Raw genomic sequence first — 15640 nt, forward strand, 5'->3', positions numbered from 1 at the left:
TGTTTTGAGGTCTGGTTCTTGCAGTCTTTTTCCTTAGGCCTGCTCAGCTGGCTTGTACCCCTCATATCTGGCTACACAGATCTGCTTGGCCCTGGGCTTCCAAATGCCTCCCCAAAGTCCTCAGTCATGTCCTGCTTATCCTCAAGACATTTGCCTTCAGCCCAGAGGCATGGTGCAAGTTATGACCCTCCTCCACCCTCCTCACCTGTCTGTGGAAGACTCCTTCAGGCCCTCCAATCTCTCATAATTCGGTCACTGGTGAGACGGTCTCATGCTTCCCTGTTGCTGTAGCCTGTTCTTCCTTCTGTGGACTCCAACACACTGTGCATGTATTTTCTGTTTCTGTTTCTGACTTAGCCTTTATTCCTTTTGTGTTTACCGATGTTTAGGAATGTTCCAGAACATATACCTAAGTCAGGTGCTCAAGCCAAATGCCAAACACCAGTGGGATTATTTAATCCTCCCTGTGACACAGCCAGAAACTGAGTCAATGCTTATGTGGATTATCTGAGCTTAAATGGAGGCAATAAGCCATGGGAACTCTGCTACCAGCTGCTTCTCCTTGGGAGATGGAGGGACAAAGGTTCTCAGGTTTCTGTGGGCTTCAAAGACATTTCCTGGCTGTTCCGGGTGAACTGAGCCTGGGTTCCCATGTCTTTAAAGCCCTGGAGCATATAGGAATCCTTTCCAGCTTCTACAGAAGTAGTTCTTAACCAGAGACCATTTTCTTTTTTGTTTCTTCTTCTTTTACAGCAATTAAAGATCTATTGTCCAAAAGTATAAGTGCATGAATGCAGTTATTCTCTCCACTGTTTCCATGTTCCTATTGAGTATATGCAAAAGGGCCTTTAACCTCTGACTGCTTTTCATGACCTCCTTCAGGGCGGCAGCAATAGACTTAGCTCTGCCTGCTTAACCCCTCCCAGTGGCTCTGCTGCTGGGATCTGTTTTTCTGGGGGGAAATAATGAGGAGAGACCGAAGGCCATATGAAGGGCCCTTGGCCTTCCTAAACCCATTTAAGCCCTCTGCTCATAGTTGCTTTTTTAACCTCTCCACTGAAAACCTGGGCTCTGGAGAGGCTGAGTCACAAAGAGGAACCAATCAGGTCCCGTGGATGTGACTAACACAGGTCTCAGGAGACCATGGAAGGACCCTTTGTCCATGGGCATGCTCTTCTGAGGGACATCACAGGTGAAACTCACTGGGTACCAGTGCCTCGGCCAAGCTGCTTTTCCTTTTCAAACTTCTGCCTGCCGGAAATCTCCAGCTACCAGTTCATTGTAGATGAAGATGGGTCAGGAAGACCCATGAGTCAGGCTTTTTGTTCCCTAGAGGTTTCATCCTCCTGACATATTTTGAGTGGGGCACACCGGCCTCTCAGGAGACCATATATTGGCTGCATATATCTCTCCTGAACTTCTAAGGACCAGGAAAATGGAGGAGGAGAATGAACTGTTTTGTGTGTTGGTGGTTTACAAAGCCCAGTCTCGAACTTGCTTGAGCTGGAGTTTCAAGTGCTAGGACATCACACGGAGTTTTCAGAAGACATTGTGTGTGCACGTGTGCGTGTGTGTGCATGCCTGTGTTTGTGTGTGGACATGTGTGTATATGTGTGTGTGTGGTGTGCTGTGTGTGTGTGCGCATGTGGTGTGTATTTGTGTGCTGAGGATGGAACATGGGGCCTTGGCATACTGGACAAGCATATCCTACTGAGTCACTTCCCCAGACTTCAATGTCAAGTTTTTCAGGTTTTTTGTTTTGTTTTGTTTTTTCAGATGACATCTCGTAACTGTGGCCGTTCTTGGTCAATTGGCACCTCGTAACGGGTTTTGCATGCTGCTTGTGGTGAGAACCTTCTAGGCTCTCTGCCTTCATGGTTATTCACTGCACTTGCTTCCTTGTATGTTGTACTGTGGGGGCATGGGATGGTATCTGCTCTCCCCAGAGGGTACCCACCAAACCTTCATGTATGTGGACTATACATAAACTTTGATGCCCTTGGCAGGTGCCTGAGCTTGACACGGGCAATGCTGGCATCCTTAAAGAGCAATTAAACTGCCAACGCTATTTATTAACTCTGTTCCCTGGCTGTTGTGCAAGGGCCTGGAGGCCACATAGCCCGGGGAGTTCTACTTCATCGATCAGATTACATCCTGGGCCCTGAAGCTGCTCTTCTGGTGTGCATCCTAACTGCGTGGCCAGTTTCACCCAGCTGTGCAGCACAGTTGCTGCCCAGGGCTCCCCTTGAGCTCTTGTGCCCAGCAGAGGCTCGTGGGCTCTGGGGTATGGCGGGCATTGGCTCTGTTTCAGTGATGGCACGGATAGCTGGACACTGTGGGAAGCTGTGAGACTGTCCACACAAAGGTTTTCAGAGTGATAAGCCTCTCAGGGTTATCATAGATGACGATAATCCCTTTGATAAGGAGAAGTTCCTCTAAAGTCAGTCAATACATGTATTAACAGCAGGGTGGCCGTTCTTGGTCACTTGGCACCCGGCTTTGACACTCCCAAGGTGTGTGGTGCCATGCACCTGAATGTCGGTTTCTATGATGTTTCAAGCTAGGCGCCAGAAGGCGCCTTGTAAGGAGTAAATGGCCGGTATAACCAAGTCCTCAGAATAGGGCTCAATAAATACTGGTCGCTATGTTCAGTGTCAAGGTGGGGGCTAATGGTAGATGACATCCTTGTCCTTGGGAGGTTAATCTAATCTGAGGCCCAGGACAGCTCATCCTGTCATAATATCACTTAAAAAAAAAAAAAAACTAAAACTAAAAAACTATATATGTTCCTGACACCTGTGGGCTAATCTTTGGACAGTTAACGGATTTAATGTTTAGCCTGACAGTTCTTGATCGATTATGCCCTAGAGGTGCCAAAAGGTTGAGCATCCTGCAGGAAGTGAGAATATGAGCAGTGGCTTTGGCTATGCACACACTGGGTTAGCTCTTTTGGTATGTCACCTAGGTGAGGACAGCAGGCAGAGAGGGCAGGAGGGAAGCCTGGGACTGGACCAGAACACCAGGGACAGAGGGTCTGTACAGAACAACATGTTCAGGCAGAAGAATCTTCTCTGACAGATAGTTCTAGGACGTGGGGCTGGCTTTACCTGACCTGAGAGAAGCCATCAACCCTCTGAGACGGACGTGAGGGTGTTGGCAAGATCCTCAGGGTACTTGGTGTAGGGAGTACCTCAGAAAGTACTGCAGTGAAGGTAGGCGGGTGGTGCCTCTTCTTAGAGGCTGCAAAACAGAACCATCAGCACCCTTTCTGGAATTCGGGGTGTGAGGTCTGGCTTTACTATGAGGTTGGGATGGATTATAGTACCGTCCCTCACATCTAATTTTTATGAATAGGGAAACAGAAATGGAACACTCACTGAGGGGTATTTTTGACATGTGAAAAACAATACGCAAAAGAGGCTGGTGTTTTCAACCGTTTAAACAGGAAGCCAGCAAGCTGAGGCGGGAGCTCTGTCCAGCCATGGCCATTGGCATCTGCTCCTGGCCTAGCACCCTGCTAGCCTTGGAGTCAAGAGCCCCAGGGTCTCAAAGGCTCATGGAGGACAGAGAAGCATCGATGGAGTCCCAGGACCCCGCAGGACACTGGGGTGTCATGAGTCATGGGGACAAAGGACATCGGCATTCCCTCTGTGTCTGGAAGGATGAGTAAGAGCAGCCTCGAGCATAGGAACGGCACTGTGAGGGAGAGCTGTGGGGCTCACCCCGGGAGAGGAGGCGTTTGGGTGTGGATGTGTGAAGCCCCAAAGGGAGGGTATGGTTTTGCTGAGTGGCATCAATGTGTTTCCACATAGAGGAGAAGCAGTGCCAAGGTTGCTAAGGAGGTGGTAGGGCCATGGCGAGCCTCAGGGAGACCGCACCACTACCCTTCAGACCCGGCAGATGCCTGGCAAGGACAGTCTCAAAACGGCAGGCGACACTGCACTCTCTGGCGCAGGCCAGACAGAGGATTCTAACCTTGAGCATTCCCATTTGTCCCTCGGTATCTTTAGGTCTGGTTCCCAGAGCCGTGCAGACACTGACACCTGAGAACGCCCTAGCCACTTATGCAAATGGAATCTTCGAGCACCATCCTGGGCGTTAAGTCACGTCTAGCTGGCCTATAGCAAGCACACAGCCGTGTCACTCCTGTGGGGCGTTCTGCTTTCAAGTCAGCACTGCAGTGCACAGAGCACTGGTTAAGTTTGGCTTCCTCTGTACAGCAGCCGCATGACCTCACTGTATTTTGTTTGCTACCCCGTCCATGACACTGCTCCCCTGGACATTGACCTCTCTTCTCCTGGCACATCTCTCCAAGCGTCTCACGGTTCCTGCCCGGAGATGGAACTGTGGTGCTCATGGGTGTGCGCATGCTCAGTTGCTCCTGTGAACCTGGCTATCTCGCAGGAGTGGGGCCAACTTCCTCCGCTTAACCCGCCGGCGTCGGTCTCTTTTGAACACAGCCGTCTTGCAGTCTTGCCGAGTGTGAAGTATTATGTGATTGTAGTTTTAATTGGATTCCCTGGCTTAATAATGAGGTGAAGTCTTTCTTTGTTTATAGACCTGTCGTTGGAGTTGTTAGGATTGCCCAACAGGTCAATTAAAGAACAAATTAATAGTGTTAAGTGGAAGGAGAATTTATTCAACGTGGTCGCATTAGGAAGAAGAACAGAGGGTGTCCCCCCCCCCCGCTTCTCGATCCATCCTTGGGGTACTGACCTCAGGGTTAGGTTTAAATAAAAGCCTGAGGGATCATTATAAGCAGTCCTGGTCAGGCAGTGGTCCCGCGCGACATCCGAGTCTCAGCTCCAGGCTCTCCTGTAAGATGTCCTGACAAGTTGACAGAACAGTGTGAGACAGCGTCTTAAATGATCAAAAACCTAACAAAGCCACAAGAAAACATAAAGGCTTAAAAATAATTTTACCACCTTTACTTACTGTGTGTGTCCGGGGTAGGTGCCGTGGTGAGCCTGTGCAGCTCAGAGGACAACTTAAGGAAGTTGATTTTCTTCTTCCACGTGGGCGCCAGGGATCAAACACCAAGCCTCAGGCTTGGTGGCAAGTGCCTTAACCCACTGAGCCAAATTGTCAGTCCCATATAGCACTGATGGATGGATGGATGGATGGATGGATGGATGGATGGATGAATTGACTGATTAATTGTCTTTTTGAGACAAGCTTTCTATTATGTAGCTCTGGCTGCTCTGAAACTCACTATGTAGATCAGGCTGGCCTTAAACTCACAGGAACCTGCCTGCCTATGTGTCCCAAGTCCTGGGATTATAGGCTTGGGCCACCACACCCAACATTCAGTTTTTAACCCACAAGTGTTTCATGCAGTATCTTTTAAAAGCCCGAACAAAAAAAGAAACAGTTGTGCTTCCGTTTGTAACACTAGCCACGTGATGCTCTCAGCTGAAGGATAATCTTAATAAGCTTAATATGACAGAACAAAAGCTTTACAAATTGCTTAATTATTTCCCTTGCAATGGCTACTGAAACCTTAAGTTATCCACGCTTTCAGAAGAGAACTCAAGACATAAGCACAGCAGTGCTGCCAAACCACTCAATAGGTCAACTAGTCAGTGTGAGGAGCATAAAGCTGGGTGTGGGGGTAGGGTGAAGGGCTGGGGGGGGTGTTGGGGAGACAAGTAGGGGTATAAACCACAGAGAAAGATGGACATTGGGTGTTATAAGAAAGCGCCCTGCTCTTCTTTTACTAAGATGTCTATTGAGATAAATCTCATCTCTATGCAGACTGAGTGGACACTAGAAGATATTTCCTTCAAAAGGACTGGGCAAAAGGGAAAGAGGAAATTACAAACTGAATATAGGTCCACCCCAGGTCTTCTTTTAAAAGGACAGCTGATAATTTTAAGTCAAATCACATATTTTCACACCAAATTAAGCTACAGGATAATGAAAATCTAGTTTTAGATTTTCTTTGCCCCTTAGAAAACATTAGCTCCATTCTAGTAAGAGTTGATGTACAGCACACTAGCGTCTTAACAACTCAGGAACATGACAGAGGGAATGGACAGACACAGTGACACATTTTCAAACATGCAGAACAGTCAGCACAGACGGGAGTAAGACAAGTTTCCCAACAGATGGAGGCAAGTCTCAGCAACACCCGGGAAACATGACTGTCTGTGTGAACAATAGGAGAGTGGTGAGGGTGGGAAGGGGTGGAATTTTTCTATGAAAAGCAGAAAAGACAAAGTGAGCTCCCCAATGGGTTTTCTCTGTGAAAGTCCGCCAGGCTGCTGCTGCTGCCAGCGCGAATGTATACGTCTCAAGACAAGCACATATGTAATCTGTGCTTTTTAAAACATCATCTGAAAATGCCAAAAAGTGAGCATTTTTGAATAACATTTTCATCTAGTTACGTCCAAAGTTACAGTCACGATACATATCTACGGTCACATAGCTAAGGGTGTGAAAGCACAAATATGGAATCCTAAGTTAGATCCTAAATTGAGTGTTGCCTTTTTGTGAATGGTACAGGCTTGATCTTTTACAATGTACATATACGCTAAGTGAGATGTATAAATACTCAATCTCATAACATTATCTATGACAGAGTATGTTACCTATTAGCAGTTATTCCAAAAACAAAATTATCTCTTTCAACATTGACGGTTCATACATTCATGGATAAAGGCCCAGAAATAACGAAAATGTATCTTTTTACGCAAGACAATCCTAAAATCAATATTTTAAATTTACATTTTAAGTTTGCTTCTCAAAAATTCCTTTAGAAATTTTCTGAGTATTTTATAAAAGAATATTTAAGCATGTTAATCACTTTTCAAGTCATCTCTCTTGTAAATATTGTAGAGTTTTTTTTTTCCAGTCTCACTTTTGAGAATTAACATTTGAAGGTTTCAGAATCTTTATTTACAAAGAAAGAATGTTGTAATTGACAGGTCTGTTAGTGAACACTGTCCCATCAAGCCAGGTTTTTTTTTTCAGTCCCAAATTCAAATCTGTCAAATGCAATCTTCTTTGCATTTTAGCTATTATTTTAAAGGAAGTAAGAAAAAAAGCCCACTATAGTTCTTATATATTAATGTGGTCCAACTATCACCCCCAAATACCCAATCACTCACATGAATTTTAAATTAGACATGTCAAGAATAGTAATTTCAGCATTTAATAAGTTACAAAAAAAAAAAAAAAAGAAATGTAGGCATAAGCTGGACTGTGATGGTTGGTGTTAATTCTCAGCTTGATAGACCCTGGGCAAACTCTGGGCATGCCTGTGAGGGATTACCCTAATCATGTTAAGTGAGAAGACCTGTCCATGGTGGGCGGCTCCATTCCCTTTGATCCTGACTGTAGGTTCAGTGTGGATTCCAAGAAGGAGCTGAGTGAGCAGCGGCATGCCTTCTTTACTGTTTCTGATTGTGGATTCTCCTTCAGGCTTCTGCCTCCGTGTCCTCCGTGTCATGAGGGACCCTTGAAAGGTATGCTAAACCAAACTCTCAACCTCGCATTGCTCTGTCAGACTAATTTTGTCACAACAGGAAGAGAAATCAAGGCATGGCCAACGCGTTGCTATTCATTTATTGTCAAGAGTTCTAGGTACAGATTGAGTTTTGTCTGCTGTTCTTAGAAATCATGCAAGCCTACAGAGAACTAGTCAGCTGGAGTTCTCTTACTATTTTCCATGGTTACACAAGTCACAATAGAGGTCTTCTCACCAGGCTGTTTCTGTCTCAAATGGTTCAACAGAACCCCAAATCTGTCCTGCTCCACAGCAGACACTCACATAGTTTAAGGCTTTGTCATACAAATGGTCTGCTAGCCCAAATCTAAACAGAGCTGAAGTGGCTATGAAGAAAGCCAGGAACCAAATGAAAGTCACCAAAATGTGATTCAGAGTATACCAAAAGCTCATACTAACAGGAGGGGCAAAGCCCGAGGTGCACTACTCAGGGAAAGGCTTACCAGTCAGGGAGCTGCTCAGCGATTAGGGAGAAGCTCACCAAGGTTCAGACTTTCACAAGAACCAAGTCCAGATGCTCATTTCTCAGCATCACCAGGTTGGGGTAGAAAGTAGCCATGGTCAGCTCAAGTGGAATGAAAACTCCACAGAGTAAAGAGACTCTCCCAGCTGCTGGGTCCCTTCAGTCTCTACGGGCAACTTGTGATTAGCTCATACTAAACATGTGTTTTTCCTTTGGACTGGCTTGCCAGAAGTGTTCCCAGAGCTGTTTAGGGCAGACCTTGTGCCCGGCAGCTCTCTCAACAGGCTGGTTAAAAAGCAGGTAATAAAAATATCTGGGCCCAGGGGTCTTTTCTGAGACTGATATTCCAACCAAGGACTGTGCATGGAGATAACCTTGAACCCCTGCACAGATGTAGCCCATGGCAGCTCAGTATCCAAGTGGGTTCCCTAGTAAGGCGAACAGGGACTCTGTTCATTAACTCAATGGCAGGTTTTTTGACCTCTCCCCTCCACCCCTGAGGGAAGAGCAACCTTGCCAGGCCACAGAGGAGGACAATGCTGCCAGTCCTGATGAGACCTGATAAGCTAGGGTCAGATGGAAGGGGAGGAGGACCTCCCCTATCAATGGACTTGGAGAGGGGAATGGAGGAGATGAGGGAGGGAAGGTGGGATTGGGAAGGAATGAGGGAGGGGGCTACAGCTGAGATACACAGTGAATAAACTGTAATTAATACAAAAAATAAAAAATTGTTTAAAAAAGAAAAAAAAGCAGGTAATAGTTAAAAACAGAAAAGGGGATTTACTCAGTGAGCCTCCATTAAGAAGAGAAGCGAAGAAGTCCAGAGACACCCAACCCCCTCCCCACCCCTGCAAGCCCATTTTGTGGGTTAGGTAGAGGGCAGAAGGTGTGCATAGCCACAGAGTCCAGTCAAGATGTGCTCCTGCCCATCACCGAGCCGTCTTTGCCGGGCTCCAGTCTCTCTCGAAAGGTGACGATCTGGCAAGTTGTCAGGACCTCTCTTTCAAGGGACAAGCTCCACACTGTTTGGCACCAGGCTCCAGCTTCCTCCTCCTGGTGTGGGATTTCTGGAGAAATTACAGTTCCACACGTGCGGTCAACAGTGTGTAGACAGAGACGCAAGTGTGTCTTACTGTCAGGACAGCCACAGTCTTTGCTCTTGTTCACCTTCTCTGAAATCATGGCTTTGCTCTGACACTAATCCAGATACCCCAAAGTTCAGTGGGCCTGCTTCTTAGTGAATGTAGCAAGACTTTCCGTGGCTCCACCCCAGAACCACTATGTGCCTTCACCTGTTTCCTGAACTGGTGGTGCTACCTGATCACTAATATAAACCCTTCATGTCTAGGTTTTCTTTATCTCATCTTTTAAAAACCCAACCTCCCCCCTATAATAGCTTTATTTTCTTTTGTCTTGTTGTCATTCTTCTGTCTCTTTAAAAATGTGTTCAGAGCTTATACTGGGTTTAGCGACGCTGTCTGAGGGCCTAGCCGGCCACCTGCCTTCCTCTGGTTTCTGCTTCTCTGGCCTGTATCCTCATGTGCTCAGTGATTTGAGATCTTGGTCGCAGGTCATCTTCAATGACACCTAAGGAGAATTGCCTCTCCGGGAGGTGTTTCTTGCTGTGGCTTTTGTCAGGTGCCCGAAAACTGGGTCATCTTGGAAGCTGGACACACTCTCCTTTGCAGCTTCAGGCCTTCCCTTCAGGCCCCGCACTGTAGAGCTCAGCAGCAGCTATTTTAGAAACGGCCTCTCTTGTCTCACTTAAGTCATGGGTCCTTGTTGAGTTGGAGGGTCACATGCCCTTGTTAGGCGGAAGGTTTCCTCACTTTTATAGGCGCTCATAAGCCCATTTTAAAAGTTCATTAATTTGAAAGGATCACCACTCAGCAGCTTTCGTGGGTCAGCTGAGACAGTATGTGAGCGCTCAGTCGTCTAGACAGACTGATGCTGCCAGGCTCGAGCACCCTGTAAGTGACGCTGCTTCTAAGGCAACCGGAGGCCTGCTTAAAATCAGCCTCCTGGCTTGCGTGTGTGTGTGTGTGTGTGTGTGTGTGTGTGTGTGTGTGTGTGTGTGCCTGTGTGTATACGCGTGTGCACCTGTGCTTGTGTGCATGTGAACACCTGTGTGTATATGCATATGTGTGTACATCTGTATGTGTGTACACTTGTGTGTGTTGGCCTTCATGTGTCTCTTTTTCTCTGTGGAGCCTCACCTTCCAGTGTGGGCAGTGCGCCCTCTGGTGTTTATACCGGAGTTGCAGGGGTCCTCACCGGAAAATGGAGGGGCAGAGAATTCTCCCCACAGGACCCCCTGAGCACCTCGTTTTCTTGTGGACCTTAGAGGGAAGGCCACCAGCCCTTCTCACATGGCAGTGTTAAATCTTGGAGCTTTATAGGCAGTCCGCTTGCCCACTGTGCTGACAAGGGTCTGAGGGCCCGGCTGCTCAGCAGAACTTTCTCCTCTTTGTGTGAGGAACGAGCGTCTAGTAACAACCACTTCATGTCCTACCCTGGTCACAAATCGTGTCATCAGGGCTGCATGGACTTCTGCTACCTGACAGACACGGCCTTCCTGTAGTGCTTCAGGGTCCCATGCCTTTCTGGTTTCCTCTGAGAAGGGTCTGACATGCAGAGAGCTCAGTGGAGAAGAAATTCAGAACACCTCCAGTGATCTGTGAGTAGTATGGATAGAAATTGTTGCAATAAGGAGATAGAGATAGAGATAGATAGATAGATAGATAGATAGATAGATATATAGATAGATAGAGCTTCTAAGAACTGGGTTGGATACCGGAAAGACTTCATAGAGGCCTGTGGATGAACAAGGACGGAAAATTAGGGGGCCTTGAGAGACTGCATGAGCACGAGGTTCTGCGTTCGGATCCCCAGCACCCACATAAATGCAGGCAGGTCCTGGGCACACCTGTAACCTCAGAACTCAAGAGGCGTAGACAGAGCGTCCTTGCAGCACACTGGCAACTAGACCAGTCGGAACCGGAGATCTGTGGGCTCAGTTAGAGACCCTGCCTCCATAAACGAAGTGGAGAGACCCTTAATGTCCACTTCAGGCATCGACATGCACACACACGGTTGTGAGTCCACATGCACACGCACACAAAGCAGGTGAATGGAGGTCAAGACAGACTGGGTGACTGTCCATCCACAGGGCAGGCGGCGAGATCCCTCAATACAGAGCAGCCTCTGGAGTCAATAGCACCATCAGGTCTGCATGGACTGAGCAGAGAGGGCAGCCATTAGGCTACACATCCTAAGCACTAGGGTCTCCTGGTGGCCTATGTACCCTTCAGAGAGGTGGCTCATCTGTGACAATCATACCCCAGTGAGCCTGTTGAAATTAAAGCAGAACAAAAAGCAAACTGGCTTATCTGTTCATGCAACCAGCTCAAAATATAGGCATATTCACTCGTTGTCATTTGTGTTGCTTGCTGTCATGTGCAAACGACGTACATCACCTTCCCCCGTCAAAGATTCCACTTAACCCTAGCAGGGAGGAATTCCTCCGGGCCTGGCAGTCCTGTGGCTGCCTGTACGCTAATCCTCCCAGTGCTCTTGGGTCTGGCGCCCCCTGGTGGCAGGAGGCCTGGATGGTCTGTCTGTATGACTGACTGCAAGACTGTTGTTTCTGGCTGGCTTAACTGCTCCAGCAGCATGGCTGGCTCCAGACCAGTGAGCTGCAGACCCAACAGAGGATCCCAGCTCAGGCCCTCTGGAAGTCCAAGCCCTGCCACACCCGATGACTAGATCAGCAGGTCATGTGCACCTGCCTGAGAAGGGTGGGGCCACAGGTCCAGGCTGGACCTCTGTCCTCTGAGGACTTCCCGTCCAGCCGTGTACCTGTGTACAGGCATTACTTGTGCACACCCCAGGGTACCCAGAGAGTCCAAAGATTCACGGCTGTCACCTCCGCCCTGACTCTTCTGTCCATGCCTATTCTCCAGATCCCAGGAGGAAGTGAAGGATTTAGGGTTTCTCTGAAGGAAACACTTGCATTTTAGTGTTCAGACATGCTATCCAGTACATTTTCTCAGATTCAGCGTCAGGAGCCTTGCCAGCTGAGCTATCCAAGCCTTCTAGTACTTTCTCAATAACAGCACAAAGGACAGTCTCAGGTCCATGGTGCATAGTGCTGTGTCCCCAGAACCTGGTAGGAAAGTCTAACAGCACTGTGTCCCCAGAGCAACACAGGACATCACATGTTTCTGATTTGAAAACCCAGCCTGCAGTTTCAGAGCACTTGACGCCGTACTTTTTACAACGCAATACTTAGGGCGGAGGAGGGTCAGTGTGGCCATCTGCCAGTCAGTAGATACGAGCTCAGAGAGAACAAAAGTGGGCTAGAAAGGGGGGGGGTGTGAGATGAGAATAGGAGGGGAAAGAGGATGGAGATAGAGAGGAGGGTTATAAGGGTGAGAAAGCAAGAGATAAAGAGATGAAGGGAGAGAGTTAGACAGAGACAGACGGAGAGGGAGAGAGTGCTTTGAGAAGGCTTCGCTGCTATGGCTGCCGTTATGATGTGCTTCTGAAAACACTGTTACCAGATACTCTTTGTGAACCACCCTCTTCCCCAGGGTGAGGCAAACAACACATTTTCCTTAAGAAGTTGATGGTTCAGATTTTAGCCAACACTGGAAATGAAACCCAGGTGTTAGTGATGACAGGATCAACGCTTTTTGGAACATGTTCTTTATTTACATAATAAAAAGGTTTCATTTGTCTAACATAATTTTGGCGTGTGAAACTGATCTTTGTTTAACATATTAGATGGTGTTGAAAAATGGCCTGGGTTCTAAGGAGACACCCTTCCTGGAGACACCTGAGGAGGAAGGGAGGCAGAGTCCTTGGAACCGGTGGCGGGTTGATGGCGTCAGCTGGGTTGGGTGCTACCCAGAGGAATAGACAGCCAGGGTTCTGTTTCCAAGAGTTCCCAGTCAAGGGAAGATGAGAGGGAGGGAGGGAGAGAGAGAGAGAGAGAGAGAGAGAGAGAGAGAGGAGAAGCAGAGAGGAAGAGGAAGAGAAAGGGGGAAGGAGGAAGGAGGGAGGAGGGAGGAGGGAGCAGATTTCTCCACCTTTCAAGGCCTGGTTGTTTAGTGTCTCAGAAGGCATCAGCCAGCCCCACCAGGGAGGCCACAGGGAGAGATAACATTCCTCTAAAAGCAAGAACTCCTTTCCTGCTATTTATGTTGGAGTGATTAGAACAACATAAAGCCTTCCACTAGGGGAGCTAACGAGTCTCTGATAAGCAAGGCTGGCTGGGAAGATGAACAAGGAGAAACTAAAAGGGGACTCTGAACCGTTGTCATTCTGGGAAACGACTCGAACAGCCGTGGTTCAGAGAAGCCACGTGACTCAGACAGACCTTCCAGACAGCTCTATGGGGCAGCCCTGAGAGGCCGCCTCAGTTAGCAGCTCACTGCAGTACCTGGCCCTGAGACCGTGCATGTGGGTCATAGTGGGAACTGGAGGGGAGGAGCCAGGAGATGTATTGTCTCTGGGCTGTGCTAATAGGAATAGAGTCTGGGGGACCAAAAGGTGGTGTGCCGGGGCTTCTGCCAGCTGACCTTGAGTCCTGTGGCTGTTATTTGGAATACATGCCTTCTTCTAGGTTGCTGCAGTGGGTGTCTTCAGGCAGGAGCACCGGGCTCGGGCAGGGATGCTTTGCCTGAGGGCACATGATAACCGAAGGACCTTGCTTTCTTTCTTGTGGCTTGACCTTGAAGCCACAAGACACGCTCAGGAGCAGGACAGGGAGAACGAGTTTCCTCTGCATGGGCTTAGGCAGCTCCAGCCATGTATGTAGCCAGTGGCCTGGAGGACAGCGGTTAGCACATGGCTCTGGAATGTGTGGTCCGCAGAAAGAGAGCTTTTCAGTGTCTCCATGAATTAGATTCTGTGTTCTCAAGCATCCGTGAAATCCCTCAAAACCCACAACCTGGGTTCTCTGTGCCACGGAGGTTATTCATACTTGTGGTAAAGAGAATCTTGGCTACCAGTGAGACATCATCCTGGCCTGGGGACTGGTCATCCGGTAGCTAGAAATGTTGCCCAGAGTAGTTGGGAGTGACGAGCCACACCTGACTCTAGGCCACACACGAGCCCTGCTGTCGTCACCCCCACGCTTTAGATGTGTGCCTCACTGAGGGACCAGCCTGTTAGATTACACACTAAGGAAGGCAGGACACTGGAGTGATGCCACGTTTCATCCAGGACTATCCAGTCTTTCGACATTGTCACGGAGGCCTTTCATGAAGTTCACACTGGAGAACTTCACAGCTAGAGAACTGTAGAGTTACAAAAAAAAAAAAAAAAAAAAAAAAAAAAAAAATCACAAAATATACGTAGGCAAGTTTCTGTTTTGTGTTGAGCCACAATTGTTGTTTATCCTAAGACAAATGTGGCCGTGTGTCCCATAGGCTGCAGGTTGGATGTACCTTCCTGGAGGGGAGGCAGCCGGCCCTGGACCAGTGTGTCCACAGGAATGGAGGCAAAGCCTCTTCCTTCAGAACCCCCAAGCAAAACAGCTGTATTTTGCTCAGGTAGACTGGAGGCACACTCCTGCTCCTCTGAGGAAACACTTTTTTTGTTTTTTGAGACAGGGTTTCTCTGTGGAGCCTTGGCTGTCCCGTCACTCCGTAGACCAGGCTGGCCTCAAACTTTTAGAGATCCCCCTGCCTCTGCCCCCTAAGTGCTGGGATAAAAGCCGTGCACCACAACCACCTGGTAAGGAAACACTCTTAATTGCTTTCCTCAGGACTCTTTAGCGGTTCAGAAATGCCACGTGTGGTACGTGGGGAAGGAAGTTTTCCACCTGTAGTCAGCAGGCAGCTGTACTTGGAACCTGCTCTCTTGGTAGTCCAAAGCTCATTCCTGTTCTGAGGATTATCTGCTTGTGTAACACCTTGGACAAGTTTCTGGTCCAGGCTTCTCAGGGTTCCTCAGCAAGATGGGTGGGCAGTCACCACTCTGTTCTGATGCCTGGTGTCAGTGGGGACCATAGCTCCTTCACAGGAGCACACCCGCTTACAAGCAGGAGCCTCTAGCTTCAGGAGCCAGCACAGTGTGTGTGTGTGTGTTTGTGTGTGTGTGTGTGTGTGTGTGTGTGTACGTGTGTATAAACAAGTAGATCTGATCAGCCATAGCCAGTGCCCTCGTCATCCTCTTCCAGGTCTCACTCTGCATTCAGACACTCATGTATATAAGCACCTGTGTGTTCCTTCGTTCATCCATTCATTCTTTCACTCTCTTCTGCATTCAGATACTTGTGTATTTCACTCATTCACATATTCAGACAGTCAGGTGTTCATTCAGTTATACATTTAAGCGTTTATTCATTTATTAGTTGACTCATTTGTTCATTCATTTAGTCACTCATACATTCAGTGCAGGGTGTGTGTGTGTGTGTGTCTGTGGGGGTGGGAGGGGCTGGCCTTCACGGGTGACCTGCAGAGAGAAATCCTTGGGAGGCAAGAAGGCAGCTTGGCTCCAACACTACTCAGTAGTGCTGTTGGCTCAAACGTCTGGATTCTGGCCCTGAGTGGTTTATTTTAGGCATATTTAAGCACAGGACCGTTGGGTGAAAACTTTTCTGGTGGTAACTAGCTGAATCCCATGTACACAACAAAGTGCGCCTAAATCTTTTTGAGGAACAA

The sequence above is a fragment of the Psammomys obesus genome, unplaced genomic scaffold (assembly GCF_907164565.1).
Source record: "Psammomys obesus unplaced genomic scaffold, mPsaObe1.curated_primary_1811, whole genome shotgun sequence".
Lineage (NCBI taxonomy): Eukaryota > Metazoa > Chordata > Mammalia > Rodentia > Muridae > Psammomys > Psammomys obesus.